Source organism: Dromiciops gliroides, chromosome 4, assembly GCF_019393635.1.
Source record: "Dromiciops gliroides isolate mDroGli1 chromosome 4, mDroGli1.pri, whole genome shotgun sequence".
NCBI lineage: Eukaryota > Metazoa > Chordata > Mammalia > Microbiotheria > Microbiotheriidae > Dromiciops > Dromiciops gliroides.
Genome location: NC_057864.1, coordinates 271,891,741 through 271,903,387, shown reverse-complemented (window position 1 = coordinate 271,903,387; position 11,647 = coordinate 271,891,741). Strand labels below are relative to the sequence as shown.

Below are 11,647 nucleotides of genomic sequence, written 5' to 3'. Positions count from 1 at the left end.
AGGAGTACCTGAGTTCAAATCCAGCCTCAGACACTTGACAGTTACTAGCCGTGTGACCCTGGGCAAGTCACAACCCTCATTGCCTCCCCCTCCCCCCCAAAAAAGAAGAACCTAGGTCTGACAATCCAGGAGAGCCACATGTCGGGCATTTCAAGTCTTTTGGGAGAGAGGAAAATTATCACTCAGGAAACATTCATTGAGCATCTACTATGTGCAAAGCACTAAGTTTGGCAAACGGAGATATAGAAAGATAATGAAGACATCCAGGTGTTAAATGATACCTACACAAATATACCACAATTAGGTTATCCACGGAACAAATCTGAAGTCTAAGGCAAGACCTATTTCAGCTCCTTTGTTAACTAGAGCCGAACTAGAACACGGATGATAGGGGTTCTTTGCTAGAGGGGACCTTAGAAATCACCTCGTCTAACCCTTTCATTTTACAAATGAATACCTTAAAATTTAAGTCAAGTTTCTTGTCCAAGATGATACAGGTTACTACATAGCCAGGATTCAAACCCAGGTCTTCTTACTCCAAATTTAATTCTCTTTACAATTAAAAATGAAAACTAGAAATAACTATAAAAGCTTCAATAATTCGTAAAGAAAGGTGAAGATGGAGAAGAGCAAGGATTCCTGAAGGAGAAACCCTGATTCTTAGTGATGGAAGCTGAAACTCAAGTGACGGCAGAAAACGACCCTGGGCCCAATTCTGTTTTAGAAGTGGCCACATTTGCCAGCCACAAGGATACTCTACCTTTCCATCATCCTAGCCATCCTGTCGAGTGTTCCTCTTCCTCCACCCAAAGAATAATATCCATTATAGAACCGTCTCAAAAAACAAAAACAAATCAGACCCCCCCCAAAAAAAAGACAAAACAAAACCCCTCAAGGCAACACCAGACGTTTTTTCAATGTTTTCCACCTTTCCTTGACGTCCTTGCCCCTTTGCGATTTAAAAAGCCATTCTCTCTCGCCTGACTCCTTGTTCATTCAAAGCTTTCTCCTAAAAGCCCGAAGTAGCGGTGTACTGTCCGGGCGCTAGAAACGTGCCCTTCTGCTAGGCATGCTCAGTACAAGGGTGAGCTTCTTGCTAGAACAGTAACACAATCCGGCATTCTTTGGGATTAGGACTATCTGAAAGAGTTTAGGGCAGCGAGAACTTCATTGCTGCTACTGCGCAGACTCTTCTTTCCACGCAGGCTTATTGGGAAGAAAGCAGCTAAAACTGACGGTAGACACGTGAACTAGAGGGGACCAACCCTCCTCCCCCCCATCCCTACCGTTTCGGATTCTCGAATTTACAATCACGAAAGTTCTATTGTTTCTGGATTGGCCCTTAGTGACACATGACATCATAGAACTTGATTCATAATTCGGCTTCCTATTCGCCCATCGCGCCATTGTGACGTCACAATCAGCCCACGTTTTATTGTAGGTACCCAACTCCCTCCTCTCCTCATCTTCGTGGTTCCTCCCTGCCTAGTCCCTCCCTCCCACATCCTCTTCGGCTCTAGCGTGACAGCCTGAAAGAGCCGGCTGTCCGCTCCAGCTTTTGCCGCCGCTGTAGCTGTTGCTGTTTTCGCAAAGCTGCTGCCACTCGATCTAAGGAGGTAAGCTATTAGCTTTAGAAAACTTCGACCCGGAGCTCTGTTCTGCCATAGCAGATATGAAAAAAAAAAATGAAGGAAGCAGAGGGGCTTGCCTTCTAGCGTTACATTTTCTGTCCCTCGTCTCAAGGCTGGACCGAGTCTGAGAGTGATTTATCTTATGAATGCAGCTGTTCCCGCTCCACCGCTGTGGGTTGGAAGAGCTAGCTATATTTTATTTCGGCCGCCTTCTCGGGCATGGAAAAGTATGCCTTTTTGGAAGGTGGCTGAGCAAGGGGTAGATGTGGGTTTTCTTCTCTCCTCTCCCCCCTCCCCCTTTCCCCGCTTTGCTACATTTTACTCCAATCTTATTCGGAACCTGGAGCTTAAGAGTTTTTCCCTACCGATGCCTATCGCACCTGTTAGGCTAGTAGAAACGACTACTGTTTTTCTCCACCTAACAGATTCTGTGTGGATGCACAGACTCTGCAAAGAGACCTAGATGCGGGGCGGGATAGGGTTCTCTGTGGTAGGTCGGCTGACCGGGTTTGGATGGATTCGCAGAGGGGAGGTCGGGGGAGCTGTTGCTGCTGCTGCGGCTTCCGTTTGGGTGGATTTACAAATGTTGAAGAAGGAGGGGGGACGCTTTGGAGTAGGGTTTCCCTTGCTGTTGTCAGAAGCTTGAGACAAAAAGAAGAAGAAATCAGCTGCTTGAGTCCATTTCTGCTCTCAGGGCCGTGAAGAGAGGCGGATGTTAGGTTTTTAGCCTCCTTCGCCCCGTGACTTAACCTCCCTAGCAAACCAAGCGGGGCTTTAGGAGGGTGGGGGGTCTGTTTGTTGGTGTGTGCCTGTGTGTGCGCGTGCCTGTGTGTGCCGCCCTTCCCCCAGGACCCGGGTGGAAAGATTGCTTTCCTGGGACGGCTTTGGTTTTATTAAAACCAGATAGGAACGGCTTTAAAACCTTGTGATGAGTGGTGAGAAGGATGAGACTGGCCGAAGAGGCAGGGTGGCTCCGAGGGAGCGGCAAAGGCAGCTGTTTTAGGGAGGTAGGCAGTGAAGAGCCTCGCTGCCGACCCCGTCTACCCCCCAACATCAGCCCATGAGAGCGGCGGGAGCTGGTTGGCTGTGTGTATGAGCCTAGGGCAGACTACCTCTAGGGAGAGAGGAAGGGGTGGGAAGGAAGGGTTGCTCGGAAACTTGAGTTACAGGATGGTGAGGGGGCTAGGGAGAGAGGGAAGACGGGAGGAGGAGTGTGTCCTTTTAACTTCGAAAGAAAAACAGCTTATTTAGCATTTACCTGCAAACCCCCTTTCCTTTTCCTTTTGCCGCCCCCCCTCCCCAAAGCCCCAAACCTGTGTACTAGATCTTTTCGTCTGTCTTGTATATGCTGAGTGTGATTGCAAGTTAAAGGTTAGAATTTCCCCTTTTAAGTTGTGAGTTAACTTCACCTCCCACTCAGGTCCAGGTGGCAAATCTGGAGTATAGTATGTATTGTCCAAATCAGGTCACAGAAACGCGTACAATTGAGGGATTCGGTGAGTGGTTTATTAGCCGGGTGGGAAGGCATAAAGGCAGAGTAGCGAGTCCAGCGCTTTTGGTGGTGGTGAGATAGACTTAAGTGGATCAGTTACAGGAAGGGCTGTATTAGCTAGCGTTGAAAAGACGGAAGAGCTGCAACATTGCGACCTGGTCCCTCCAACTTTGCAGATGTCTTGTTTCTTGATGTTGTTTTCCGTTCATACTTTCTTCAGTTAACCAGAAAGTTAAGATTTAACTACAAGATTTAATTACTAATTTTTCACTGAACTGTTGCAAAGGAGCAGGTGGGCATTAATTTTCTTTTTATGTCTTAAATGGAAAACATTTTAAACGATCTGGAAGTTTAGTTCATTGAGTCAACATTATAACACAGAAGCGAAAAAACAAACAAACAAAAAAAAACCCCTGGAGGATTTAATGCTCATCTCATGGAAGGTAAAAAGTCCAGTTGTACTCTGCCCTGTTCAGACCACATCTGGATTTTTGAGTTCAATTCCTGGTACCAAATACTAACAAACCAGACCATGTTCAATGGAGAGCAAGCAGGATGATGAGGAAAATAAAGGGTTTGAATATAGGAAGGAACTGGAGATACTTACTTTAGAGAAAAGACTGAGGGGTGGGGGATATGATAGTTGAGTCACTTTATAAGGCTGTCATGTAGAAAAGCAGTTAGATTTGTTCTGCCTAACCCCAAATGAATCTTTAAAAATTAGCTCATTAAACACTATCTGTGATTCTCCAGAGAAGCATCACTACAAGAATCCCTGCTTCAGAATATGATCTTAACTTCTTTTCTATTACTTAGGTGTTTGCCTCTTCCTCTCCTGTGTATTTAGTTTAGTTTAGTTTTGTTTATCTAGTTTAGTCCAAAAGAAAACTCTGGTTGACAGTTATTGAGAAATAATTTAAGACAATTGTGTCTTTTGCCTGAAGGTGAAAACCAAAAAGAAATGCTAAGATTACTGGTACTCTTGCAAAGTGTATACCTGTTGTGACTGCACACAAGCTTTTCCTCCTTCCTTCCCATTTTCATAAAAATAAAACCCCAAGACACTTAATTTGGGGAGTACAGGTCAGAGTAGAATTAGATGAACGTATTTTTTTCAAAACTACCATTGGAGATTCTTGATTCAGAGAGTAAAAATAGTTAGATTACCTTTGGATTTCTTTACCTCTGTGAATCCACTTTGGAAGATAAGATTAAAAAGACCTATCTTTATCTTTACCTCTTGACATTTGTAGAAAATTGTAGTCACTCGTCTTCTCTAGTATGAAGAATACTGGATTAAGGGGAGAATATAGTTTCTAATTTCAGCTATACCACCAACTGTACCCTGAGGCTGGTCACTTCCCTGGGTCATTTTCTTCATATGTCAAATGAAGGGATTGGACCAATTATCTCTTAAGTGCCTTCTCACTCTGAGATCGGCTGGTACCACCTTTTTCACCCTTGATCTCTTAGTGTCTCTGCCTGGTGTTTGTTCAGGCACTGTTTTCTCTCCTCATCCACCCTTTTGCCTACTAACCTGAATTAGCTCAGAGTAGAAGTGTTTATTTCTTTCTCTACATTGCAGCTTGTGTGGTACCGAAGGAAGATAAAATTTCACCCATGAACCTCAAAGCATGAAACTTTGCAGTTATCTATCATTCTTTATCCTCTGTGTTCTAATATCCACAACAAATAAAGTTCTCCCCCTTTGGGCAGCCCGAATATCTTCATTTCTCCTGGCAGATCTTTTGGCTAGATACTATCAGTGACTAAATTTGCCCCTTTTTTGTCTCTCATGCTTCTAACAAAATTATTTTCTTGACTGTTGCTTTGGCCTCATCTTCTTAGGTGTGTTGCCATTTCTCCTCTCCCCCCCTCCCCCTTCGCCTAAAGCTTTCTCCCATCAAATTATCTAGGAATAGCCATCTTTTCTCCTTCCTACCTATTCTTTGTTTGCTACTGAAAACAGTCCCCTCACTGAGAGAGAGCACAGGGTCTCTCAGTACAACTGGTACCAGAACTAGAATCCCCAAGTAATCATCCAGCTTTCACTTGAGACCTGAAAAACGACTACCTCTAGAGGGAGCCCATAGTACTTTTGGATAGTTATTTTTAAGAAGTTTTGACTTGGAGTGGGAAAACTTGGGTTCTAATTCTGTTTACCCCACACTACTGTGTGATCATGAGAAAACTCTTTAACCTCTCAGTCTGTAAAATGGGAGTCATTAAATATGTTCCTCATCTTACCCCGTGAGGATGTGGTAAGGAAATCCCCTTTTCAGACCTTGAAGTGTTATATAAATATGAGTTGTCCATTATTATTTATTAAACCAAACCTGAATGTGTCTCCTTGTAGTTTTTATCCAATGCAGTTCTTTCTGTTATCTGGTGCCAGGCAAACTATGTTTAAGTCCTTTTCTAAGGTGATGGCTCTTTAAGTCATCATGGGGGCAGTTAGCTGGCAGTCTGCTGGACCTGTAGTCGGGAAGAACTAAGTTCAAATCTAGCCTCAGACACTTACTTAGCTGTATGACCCTGGGCAAGTCACTTCACCCTGTTTGCCTGTTTGCTCATCTGTAAAAAAAATAACCTGAGGAAGGAAATGGCAACCTGCTCCAGTTTCTTTGCCAAGAAAACCGTAAATGGGGTCACAGAGAATTGGGCACATCCCAAAAATGACTCAATAACAAATCATGCCTTCCCTGAATCTTTTCTCCTCATTTCCTTCAACTCATCTTCCTGTCATGGTTACCATTTTCTACACCATCCTACTCGTTTCTCCATTGAACATTCTCTAGGCTCATCAGCATCCTATCTAAACTATGGTATCTTAGAACTGAACACAAGTCCAGATAGGGTCTGACCAGGACCAGTGGCCTGTCACCTTCCATGAGCTTAATATTATATCTCTCTTAACGTAGCTTAAAGTTGCTTTCGTTTTTTCAGCCTCAAAAATCAGTAAGTAAGCTTTAGGCACCCACTATGTGCCAGGCACTGGTGATTCATAGAGAAAAAATTGAAAACAATGTTACAGTGTTGACTCATTGACTTTGCAGTCCACTAAAACCATAACTTTCTCCGTAGTCACCTTGGACTTGTGAAGTTGTAAGACTTTACATTTATATCATTAAATTTCATCTTACATTCCAGCCTGTCAGAATCTTTTTGGATCCTGACTTTGTCATCCAATGATAGATAACCCTCCCAGCATCAAGCCTTCTTTAATTTCCAACCCCATCTTCAAACACCTCTATGCTGCTTGGATATATTCCTTTTAAAATATGCTTGGGGGGGGCAGCTAGATGGCACAGTGGTTAAAGCACCGGCCCTGGACTCAGGAGTACCTGAGTTCAAATCCAGCCTCAGACACTTGACATTTACTAGCTGTGTGACCGTGGGCAAGTCACTTAACCCCCGTTGCCTAAAAAAAAAAAAAAAAAAAATATGCTTGGAACATTCTTCGTCTATCCTTACCCATTTTCCTTCTCCAGCTCCCTCAAATTCTTTCACATGTAAATAAAAAGAAGCAGATTATGCTTTTACTTTTTTTAATACTCATGACAATATGAATCAACATAAGCTATCAAAGTTCATGTGTGTATATTTCACAATATAAAACCTCTTAGAAAAGTTTCCACTTAGATTTCTCCTATTTTTTCCAAGTTTGTGTGTGTCTATAATTGATTATTCCACTCCTTAGAAGTAGGTTTTTATAAACTTAAGCCATGACAGAAAATGAGAATATTACTCTACTGTTATTAATCATAGTAAATTTATTACTTTGTTGGTTCATTTAGGCCACATTTCTCTATATCTCTGTCACTCATTTAGCTTTGGTCTGTGCAGGCATGGGACCTCTGAGTGTATGACTTATTTTATGTTTTGACATGCAGAATGTCACGAACACATTCATTCAGCAAAATTTTTTCCCCTGTGTGTGTGTGTGTAACAATTGGAGTGACACCAATTGGAGTGCTGGAGAGTTACTGTAGGAAAGCTTTGCCATGAGGAGAAGGCGTCTGAGGGCAAGCCATGCGGTTTAGAAGGAAGGTCAGTTCCTTGGCGTCAGGAATTAACGTTTGCTCGTGAGTACTGTCAATCAAATCTGGGGGGGAGGGGGAAGGGGGACAGGACAGTTTCACAGGAGGGTTCTGGGAGGAAGAAGGAAGCATTGGGCCTTTTTGTTCCTGACCTCCCCATGGCAGGTTGGATGATGGGATCTCTTTGAAATAGTTAGATTTTTACCTTTCTCTCTGATCATTAGATCCTAATGCTCTTTAATAAATACTTAAATACTCTTGCTAAAGCTTATAATTTATTGGCGACCACTCATTAGATATTTTAGACAGTTTAGCTAGATAGCAACTTTACATGTGTACAATATTGAGCTAAGTGTTAAGGAACTTTCAGGTAAATATATGACAAATCTTGCCCTGAAAGAAGAGACAATACTTATACAAAAATAACTGTAACACAAAGGTAGAAAATACACATTTTAGGAGAGTTTAAAACCAGGGTCCATGGGAATTAAATGGAAAGATTTCTTTTCACTCAGGAGATCAGGAAAGTGTTTTGAAAAACTTCAAAGTGAAAATTATAATTATTATTTTTTGTTTGTTTCGGGTTTTTTGGCGGGACAATGGGGGTTAAGTGACTTGCCCAGGGTCACACAGCTAGTAAGTGTCAAGTGTCTGAGGCTGGATTTGAACTCAGGTACTCCTGAACCCAGGGCCAGCGCTTTAACCACTGCGCCATCGAGCTGCCCATAATTATTTTTAATAATAATACTTCATTGAAAAGGGAGCATTAACTGGGTAGCATTTTTAACTCGGAGTGAGGAGAGGGGAGGCTTCTTAGGCTTGAGGGAGAACTATATAGTAGCATGGAGGAAGGCAAGCATATAGTATGTTCAGGAAGGGTTAGTCTGGTTTGGTTGCGTTTAGGTTAAATGATGGGGATAAGTGACATGAAGCAGGTGCCACTTGAATTCTAAACTAGGATATTTGGTCTTTATTTGAAAGCCACTGAAAGTTTTTGAGCAGGAGATTGACTTGACCATTGGATGTCCTTTGGGGAAGTTTAATTATACAGTAAGGTGTGAAATAAATTGGGAGATGGTGGAAGAACTATCAGTCAACAAGCATTTATTAGCATTTTTGTATTTGCCAGACCCTGGGGAAACAGCATGATATAGTAGAGAGATCAGGAAGACTCCTGGGTTTAAATCCTGCCATTAGACACTAGCCATGTGACTCAAGACAAGTTACTTAAATTCTGTGTCTCAGTTTTCACATCTGTAAAATGAGGGGATTGGACTTGGTCTCTAAGGGTTTCTTCCAGCTCTGGATCTATGATTCTTTAAAAACAGTCTCTCTTCTAAGAGCTTAAAGTCTCCCAGGAAGATATAGAGTCTATGCCAAAAGATAAAAGATGATTGGGGTGGGAGCAGGGACAGAAAGACACTAGTAGCCTAAGGGATTAGTACCTTGTGTAAAAGGTGATACATGAGTTGAGCTTTTGGAGAAATTAGGGATTCTGAAAGAGTTGAGGAAGGAGGGCATTCCAGACCCCTAAACTATATTTAAGAAGGGAACAGGTCTGACATCTCACATATCCCCTCCATCACACCTTGCTGCATTCATTTTGGGCTATTTTGGTTTCTCCACCATGCCTATATGCCAGTCACCTTCCACGTCCTCCTCTCTTCCCCCTTTCCAGCTTTCTTTTGCATGTTGTCCCCTCCCATTAAATTATTAGCTCTTTAAGGACAGATTTTTCCATATTTGTATCATCAGGCACACAGTGCCTGACACAAAGTAAATGCTTAATAAATATTTATTATATATTATTGAATTAAATGGTGGAGGGACATGGATGCATATTTTGTGAAGGCTGGATTGTATAGGGGAGAAACAAGGTAGAGAGACCAATTAGGAGTCTGTTGCAGTGGTATAGGTAAAAAGCAATGAGGCCCTGAACTAAAGAGAAGGGGACAGATCCAAGAGATGGAGGTAGAAATGACAAGATTTGGCAATTAAATAGATATGTGGGTGAGAGTGTGAAGATTTAAGCATGACCCTAAGATTCTGAACCCAAGTGATTAGAGAGATGGTTTTTGTTGTTGTTTGAGTCATGTCGAATTCATCATGACTTTTGGCAAAGATACTAGATTGGTTTGCCATTTCCTTCTCCAGATCATTTCACAGATGAGGAAACTGAAGTAAATAAAGTTAAGTGCCTTGCCCAGGGTCCCACAGCTAGTAAGTGGCTGAGGCTAAGTTTGAACTCCAGTTTTTCTGACTCCAGGCCTTGACTCTCCACTGTACCACCTAGCTGCCCCAGAAAGATGGTAGTGCTCTTATTAGAAATAGGAAAATTCATAAGGAGAATTGGGTTTGAGGAGAAAAATTAGTTGTTTTGGAAAACTTGAATTTGATATATTGGTCTTGGTATTAGGAAGACGATCATATTCTGCCTCAGACACTTAGCTGTGTGACCCTGAGCATTCACTTATGCTCTGTCAACCTCATTTTCCTTATCTATAAGATTGAGGATAATAATAGTACCTATCTCAAAAGGTGGTGAGGATCAAATATCTGCGAAGTTCTTTGTTAACCTTAAAGTGCTGTATAATTGCTAGTTTTCATTACATAAATGTCAATGAGATATCTGGTTCATAATGTCCAGTAGGCAGCTGTTGCAACTAGGGCCAGAAATATATATATAGGTCTAGGAGTCCTTAGCATAGAGAAAGTCATTAAACCCATGTGAACTGATGTGATTACCAAGAAGGAGAAGAGAAAAAAAAGGCCCAGGACAAAGCCTTGGGTATACCCAAAGTTAGGTGGCATGTTGTAGATGATGATCCATCTATTGCAATATTCCAGGCCATTATATGAGGAAAGCCTTGAACTGTAGTTGGAACACAGAGAATGGAATGTTGCAGAGTGAAGCCAAAGATGTTGTGGGAAAAAAAAATAATAATCCACAGGATTTGGCAGCTGATTGGATGTAAGAGTAAAAAGGGGGGAGGGAGGGGGGAACAACAGAAGAATATCCAGGTTTAGAGCCTTATAAAGTGAGAGGTTAATGGTACCATTAACCGTTACAGGGGGTGGCTAGGTGACGCAGTGGATAAAGCACCAGCCCTGGATTCAGGAGTACCTGAGTTCAAATCCAGCCTCAGACACTTAACACTTACTAGCTGTGTGACCCTGGGCAAGTCACTTAACCCCCATTGCCCTGTAAAAAAACCCAAAAAACAAAAACAGTTACAGAGGTCAGAATGCTCTGGTTGGACTCAGGAGAGGTTGGAAGTATGATGTGGAGATGATTATAGTTTTGAATATGGTAAGTATGAACTTCTGGTTGGACATCCATATATAAATGGCCAGTGTGTTGGAAATGCAAGTTTGAAACTAGAGACAGATCTGAACTATCAAATATTTTGTCCTTTCCTCCCCTAGTATTCCTCTTCATTCCTTGATTCTGTGACTATTTTTTTCTGTCGTTATCATTTTAAAAATTATAGCTCATTTTTCTTTTCTATAGATCCATGATGTTGAGTTGGAAGAATCCCACAAAGCCTCGGTTCTTGGCTTTGTTTTTTTCTTCTATCTTCAGAGCCTTTTTTTTCTCTTTGATACATCCTCTGTCCTGGACCCTGTTGCCTGGGGAAAATTTCTTTTGAAATTAAAAGAGAAAAATTACTTGTCCAAACAATTCTGTAATTTGGCTCAACCCACAGAAAATCAGTAGAATGTTAGAATTAAAAAGTGCCTTTAAAATCATTCATTCTAACCCTCTCATTTTTACTTGAGTAAATAGTCAGATATGTTAAACATCCATTAAAATGTAAGGCCCTTCAGGCTGATTTTAATTTTATTATTGTGTCCCTACATCTTAGTACCCAGTGCTTTCTACATAGTAGCACTGGATAAATGTTAATTGAAGTAACTTCTTCAAAATCACAGGTAGTTCAACTTCCTTCTAATCCAGTGCCTCAAGTAATAAAATAATCATAAGAATTTACTTTTTAAAGTAGTATTTTATATATAACATTTGTAGAGCATAGGATTTGGGTTCATTTTCACAAGTTACACTCTGACTTAGACTAGGTTGAATCTGCCAAGGACACATGGCTTGCTATGTTTTCTTCCAGAGTTTTTGGGGGTAACCCTGAGAGGCTGAGGGTAGTTTTCTGATGCTATTATACAAAAGCCCCCATTTAATTTGTTCTTTTGGTATCATTTAACCAATTATTAATCCTGCCAATGTCAGTTTGGCCAGCTGATCATTTGATGTTTGCTTAGAAAGCAGTTGTTGTTTGTCCTTCATTCTAGAAAAGAACTATGACATCAGGGTGAGGTCATGACTTGCACTGAATTGGATTTAAGGGAGGGAGGGCTGTGCAAGGTCACAACCTCACACTCTCTTCCAAAGCTATCTGGGTCCAGGGACAAGATACACAACCAGGAGGACTGGAATTGGTCCCGGATGTTTTAAGGCAATTGAGGTTAAGTGA

At 41.6% G+C, this 11,647-nt stretch overlaps 1 protein-coding gene across 1 annotated transcript in view; it reads left to right on the top strand.

Annotated features, from left to right (window-relative positions):
- The first annotated feature begins 1,461 nt into the window (after positions 1-1,461).
- The window catches only part of ELOVL5 (ELOVL fatty acid elongase 5), a 91,449-nt gene continuing 81,263 nt past the window's right edge, over positions 1,462-11,647 (top strand). Inside the window, exon 1 of the mRNA XM_044005391.1 lies at positions 1,462-1,616. The gene's annotated coding sequence lies outside the window, so the exon portion shown is untranslated. The remainder of the gene's footprint in view (positions 1,617-11,647) is intronic.